This window comes from Hibiscus syriacus, unplaced genomic scaffold (assembly GCF_006381635.1).
Source record: "Hibiscus syriacus cultivar Baekdansim isolate YM2019G1 unplaced genomic scaffold, ASM638163v2 tig00111156_pilon, whole genome shotgun sequence".
Classification (NCBI taxonomy): Eukaryota; Viridiplantae; Streptophyta; class Magnoliopsida; order Malvales; family Malvaceae; genus Hibiscus; species Hibiscus syriacus.
Window position 1 is genome coordinate 517,341 of NW_024063003.1, and position 7,097 is coordinate 524,437.

Consider the following 7,097-nt stretch of genomic DNA (forward strand, 5'->3'; position numbering starts at 1 on the left):
TAGCGTATAGCGCGGTACATAGGGCGCGCTATACCCCACGTAGCGCCAAATCAGCATATAGCGCGGGGAAGGGAGCACGCTTTACTGCTACGGACGATTTATAAAACATTTCTCTTTTGAAATATATGTAAAATTTTATTTCTTTAAAATTTATAGAATTTAACAATAATCACCAAAACTAGTTAATCGAGCAAAAAAAAATGTCATCATTCAAAGCAAATCCAATTTTAGACAGTAATTTGACAGTTCAATATTGTTTCATATATATGAAGGGAAACTACCTACTTTAAAATCCATTTTAGATAATAAATAAATATAATTTAATAAACTGCTAAACACGTAAAATGTCATTTTTACTTAATATCCATTTTAAGTCTATTTATATATGATACTACAGACCATTTCAAATCTATTCACATTAGAGCAACATACTATATAAAATATACCATGCCATCTAGTAATATCAAAACAACATCAAGAAGATGTCATACTGATCTTGGAGTGTTGATCCTCATTAGATGATGCCAACTAACGCTCCTTACTCCGATTACTTTTCTTTACCTACACGTGAAACCATCACATGCTAAGTATTCATTTAGTGAGACATTAATAAAAATAAAGTATCAATATATATAAATTCTCATATAAAATCTAACACAGTAATATCATATAAAAATATGAAAACATATAAAATTGACTTAACAAAGTCTTTTATTTTCCTATAAAACACAATTCTCATACGTATCGTATAAAATCAAATCCAAGTAATCAACAATAAATTGGCTCTCGATTAACCAATCCAATCAACCTGTACTTTTCAATTTTCACATAAGTATCGCCCAATGTATATTAGATGAGAATACAAGGTACGCAAATTTAGCCGAGTGTATGCAATATGCACTTGAAAATGTGTAGTAGATAAATTGTACTCGAAAGTGCCTCATTGATAATTGACTTAACAAAGTCTTTTCTTTTCCTATAAAACACAATTCTCATTAGTATCGTATAAAATCAAATCCAAGTAATTTACAATAAATTGGCTCTTGAATAACCAATCAACCTGTACTCTTCAATTTTCGTCTAGTCGAGTGTATGCAATATGCGCTTGAAAGTGCGTGGTAGATAAATTGTACTCGAAAGTTCCTCATAGATAATTTGCACTATAGGTTCCATATAGAATGTACAAATATGTACCATATAATCACTCTACCTCTTGGTATGCCAATTGTACCTACGACTCTCAATAGACATACAATGGGCTTTTTATACCAAAATCATATGTCATTCATTTATATAAAGTATCCATAGATGCCAACATATCAAAACATCATATAAAGGTGCGTTGGATAGCTCATACCCGAAACCATCCATAAGTCATTTAATAAAATACCATATAGAATTGTATTAGGCACTTCATACCCAAAATCATATGAATATCATTTTGTAAAAAAAATATGGAAATAAATCAAATATGATTTCAATTCTTTTCTTTTCAAATCATTCGAGGTTGACTCATCACAAGTCTTCCTCACATCATATATATAAAATAGGTAAAAATGCACTCACCTTATTCCTCTCTAGCTAACCTTTATATCGGTATAAACCACACTCTTGTACTTTTTCCTTATCATTTAGCTCATTTCGATTTTGATTCTAATCATGATCTACATAAGAATCAATTTCAAAACACATATAATTTCAAAGTACATGATAGTATCTTACTAACATAGTAGGCACATATTAGCATAAAAATTGCTAAAAATTCATTTAATGCTTGTTCGATACTAATTCCATTTCATACGATCAATGTCAACTTTAACACTCCAAAAATCACACTTCAAGTCCTTTACTATTCGTATCAATCAATAGTTCATATGACAGTTTCAAACTTTATATTTCAACCATTAAAATGAATTCTTTTAGAATTCATCTCAACATTTCCAAATTATTCAAAACGGTCCTTGCCATTTAACTTCAAATTCAAGCACTAAATATCATTTTCAAACATTCCGACAATGCATTCAAGCTTGGTACATCAACTTTTGAACAATCACCATTTCAATCCCAAACTTTTCATAATATGAAAATTGGTCCCTATAACTTTACAAACTTCCAATTTGGTCCAAGCAACATTCTTAAGGCTTGTAGAATCATTCACACATCATTTCTAGCCTTAGGAAAATTTTTCCATATTTTTCTTTATTTTCCTTTCAATGGTCGAATCTAACATGTGATTTTAGGCATGGTTTTCACTTTGATTCAAGCATGAATTCAACCTCTAAATATCATTTCCATGCATCTCCAATCATTCCCATATCAAAATCAATCCAAATTAAATTTTATACAAACCCCCTAGCCTTGGTTGAATCGTGATTTAACCATTTCTAATGGTTTTCAATCATCCTACAAGCATGTGACTGATTCTACAACATCAATAACATCAAAATTAATCTTTAAAACTTCAAAATCAAACCACCCTTTCATCCACCATATTTTAATTAGGTATTTTAGATTTAGGTATTTAAGTTTAAATAGGTTTTATTATTTAATTAAGTTTAGGAATTATTTTATATTTATCTTTGTTTAGGTTTTTTAGTTTAAATAGGTTTTAGTATTTTAATTAGGATTTAGAAATTATTTTAAATATTATTTTAGGTATTTAGTTAAATAGTTTTAAGTGTTTTAACCCGGATTAAGAGTTTTAGCTGTTTTAGGAATTGAAGGCTATAAATACCCTCTTAAGGTAAGCCTAGAAACATTTCTCTCTCATCTGAGAATAAAATCTTTTTTTTTCTCTCTAGCTTTCTCTCTATTTTTCGCATACTTTTTAATTATGCTAAGTATGACTTTGGCCATGCTTAGCTAATTTTCTTTCAAGCCGAAGACTAAAGCGAATGCTCAATTCCAAATGTTAGAATTGTAAGGTACTTAAATCACTTCGGAATTTCTCTATGTTTTCTGACCTTACTTTTCAAATCAAAACGATTTCGACATTTGTTCGTATATTATTGTTATGGTTAACGTTTGAAGAATGATTTGCTTATTGAAGCATATTCAACTTCCCGAGAACACGCTTAGCAAAATTGTTTGCTAAGAGGAAACTGAGATCGGAATCAGTTATTGTTGAAACTACACAATCCGAGTTGGCAGCGAAGAATTGTCCTTGTAAGCCGACGTGAATCTTGAAGTAAAAATTTGTTTCGATGATTCGAGGAATTTAAGGCAAAGCTGAAGTCTGAGGCAGCTTTCACTATAAGTTTCTCTTTATCTCAATCTCTTAGATTATTTATTTAATTATTTTCTTTTATTTAATTTTTATCTTTTATTTTAAAAACCCCATTTTTTATCTTTACTACTATTATTTATTATTTTATTATTTTCCCTTTTTATTCATTATTTTTTTTATTTTTAAATTATAATTATTTATTTTATTTTATTATATCTTTTCAACTTCATCTGGAATTCTATCCTCCTCTAAATCAAAGAGTTTTACTAAATCACAAAAAACCATAATCCCTGTGGATCGACCCTGCTTCTCTACACTACCTTTTCCTTTCTATTTAAGAAGCCGAAATTATTTTGATAGCAAAACGACAGTTATCAAATTGGCGCCGTTGCTGGGGACTAACTACAAGTACTGATTTATTTTTCTAGTTTTTGATTTATGACCAGAAGAAACCCATGTGAATTAGTAGATCTAGGTCCGAAGATCGAAGCACGAGCACGAAGAATCCACACAAAAACACTTCGAGAAAAGAGAAAAAGATAAGAAGAACAAGAGAAGAGTTTAGAAGCAGAATCAAATGCAGAGACTGAAGCAGACGCATACAACATTCCTATGACAGAAGAAGAACAAACGATCCGAGAGCTAGCCACAACTCTTGTCACTCAAACGCCATTATGCATTAATTTTCCTAGTGGCGGGACTCCGTTTCAATTATTAAAGACGGGACTCATTCATCTTCTTCCCACCTTACACGGCTTTCCCACTGAAGATCCGCACAAACACTTGTTAGAATTCAACATGGTTTGCACTAGCATGAAACCACAGGGAGTTACTGAGGATCAAATTAATTTGAGAGCTTCCCCTTTCTCTTTAGCCAATTTGGCTAAAGATTAGTTATTTTATTTACCTCCAAATTCAGTTAATTCATGGGCTGACATGAATCAAAATTTTCTTGACAGGTTCTTTCCAGCGGCTAAAGCAAGCGAATTGAATTAGCATATTTTCCATTCAACAAAAGACTGAAAAAGTCTTTATGACTATTGGGAACGATTTAAAAAACTTTGCGCACGTTGTCTGCAACATAGATTAAGTGAGCAAACGTTACTTCAATACTTTTATGAAGGCCTTTTACCAATGGAGATGAAAATAGTGGATGCCGCCAGTGGAGGAGCATTAGTCAACAAGACCCCAACAACGACAAGGGAATTGATTTCCAAACAAGGAAAGAATGATAAAGAATCTCATGTAGATTAATTTCCTATGTCCTTCTTTCATCCAAAAACCAAAGGATTTGGCTTGAAAATGAAAAATAATATTTTCTCAACTTCTTATGGAGGTCATGGCCAAGGAGAAAGAAGATAAACAAAATTCATGAATTTTCTAAACAAATATCTAAGTACATTTGTCATTTTAATGGTTAAAACAAATTAAGAATTCATTTAATGGAAAATGAAAAATACACCCTAAAAATTCATGATATTTACCATGCCTCATGTAAATATCGCTAAACTTTTAAAAATTACATTTTAATCACTAACCAAAATTTTGGGGTATTACACATTGTATTTTATTACAAAGGTAAGAACGAGATGCGAAAAGTATAAAAATAAAATATTTGATAATTTTAACTCAAGTTTTTAATTTCTTTTTATTTATAATAATTTTTAAATTTAAAATTTGACCTATTTTTAATCCTCTTAATAATATGACACACATGACACAATGCCACAAATGTTGTATTATTGAGAGGACAAGAAATAAATCAATAATATAAGCTAAAGTATTAAATTAAACCAACAATAATTTGATTTATTGAGATACAATATTAGATTACGTAAGCAATGTCATGCGATTGGTGTAACACCCAAAATTTAGAGCTTAAATTAAATTGTTTAATTATTTTCTCGGGGGACTAAATTGTGAATAATTGAGAACTTAGGATCTATTTCATAAGCTTCCAACTAGTTCAAGAACTCGAATATGAATTTATCCATCAAGTTTACCTTCAAATGTTAAAATAAAAAGAACAAAATTGAGGTTCACGAGGTTTGAGCCCATGATCTCTTGTTAGCCAACCTAAACCTTAACCAATTTATGAAATGATACAAAATTAAACTAAGCCATTTTAAGTGGGATTTTATAATTCTATTTTCACCCAAAATAAACCCCCCGTGAAGCCTTCCTCGTTAAAAATAAAATAAAAAAAGTTACCTAGAAAGCATCGTTGGGTTATAAATCGAGTACGAGTAATTTCCCTATAACCAGATTAGTGAGAATGCGAAATAAAAACGGAAAAATAATACCCGAAAAATTGATAACGGAGTTCAGCCAATTGTGCTTACGTCTCCGGACTGCTGCTGATCTTTTACTAAAGAGAAAATTTACAGGTGTTTACAAAACACGCTTGAGAGAGAAGTGGAAGATTTTGGGATGATTTTGAAGCTAAATGAGCTAGGATATTTATAGTTGAAGCTTAGGGACTAATCTTTGAAAATACCCTAAAGTTCAATGACTCAATTTTGTAATTAACCCTATTACCAAATTCAACAAAATTAGGCAACCTAATTTTTGTTGAATTATCTAGCTGCCCATGTTGATTTGGTTCAGCCGCCCCACTTGCAAATCTTCTTCCTTTTTTTATTTGACTTTCAACAATCTCCCACTTGAAGACTGATTTTAATTTGTCTTCACACCTCGATCAATGCAGTAACATTTCTGGTCTTTTATTCTAGCATGCCAACTGAAGATGAACACAACTTCAGTTTATCCATAGTCACCGTCTTTGTTAACATGTCTGCCGGATTTTGAGCTCCACTAATCTTTTGAAGTTTCAAAACCCCATCTTCCAGAAGAGACCGGATAAAATGATATCTCAATTGTATGTGCTTCGTCCTGGAATGAAAAGACGGATTCTTTGCTAGATGGATAGCACTTTAACTATTGCAGTACAAGACATTGTTTTCTTGTTTCTTGCCTAACTCTTCCAAGAAACTTTGGAGCCAAACCATCTCCTTACTGGCTTTCGTAACAACGACATATTCTGCTTCAATTGTGGAGAGAGCAATTATCTTCTGTAGTTGAGAAACCCAACTCATTACGGTTCCTCCTAGAGTATAGACATACCCTGTAGTGCTCCTTCTGATGTCAACATTTCCGGCTAAGTCAGCATCTATATAGCCTGTCAGTATCGTATCTCCACCTTTGAAACAAAGTGCTTTGTTTGTGGTGCCCCGAAGATATCTGAGGATCCATTTGACTGCTTCCCAGTGTTCCTTGCCCGGATTATTCATGTACCTGCTAACAACTCCCACTGCATGAGCAATATCTGGTCTGGTACAAACCATGGCATACATCAGACTTCCAATTGCTGAGGCATATGGCACCTTCACCATGTGTGCACGTTCTTCCTATTGGTCTTTGAAGAGTCTGAAATGAACACCTAAAGGTGTACTTACTGGTTTAGCATCTTGCATGTTGAACCTGGAGAGTACTTTATTGATGTACTCAGCCTGTGATAACATCAAAGTCCCCGACTTTGTGTCTCTCTTGATCCTCATCCCAAGAATCTGCTTTACAGCGCCCAGATCCTTCATAGCAAACTGCTTCGACAATTTTTGCTTCAAGTGTATAATCTCTTGCATGTTTGAGCCTGCAACGAGCATGTCATCAACGTACAATAATAAAATAATGAAGTTATTGTCGAACCTCTTGATGTAGCAACAATGATCTGCTTGGCATCTGGTAAAACCACTACTACCCATGAAACTATCAAACTTCTTGTACCACTGTCTAGGAGCTTGTTTTAAACCATACAAGCTCTTCTTCAATCTGGATACCAGGTTTTTCTTGCCTGCCTCTATGAAGCCTTCTG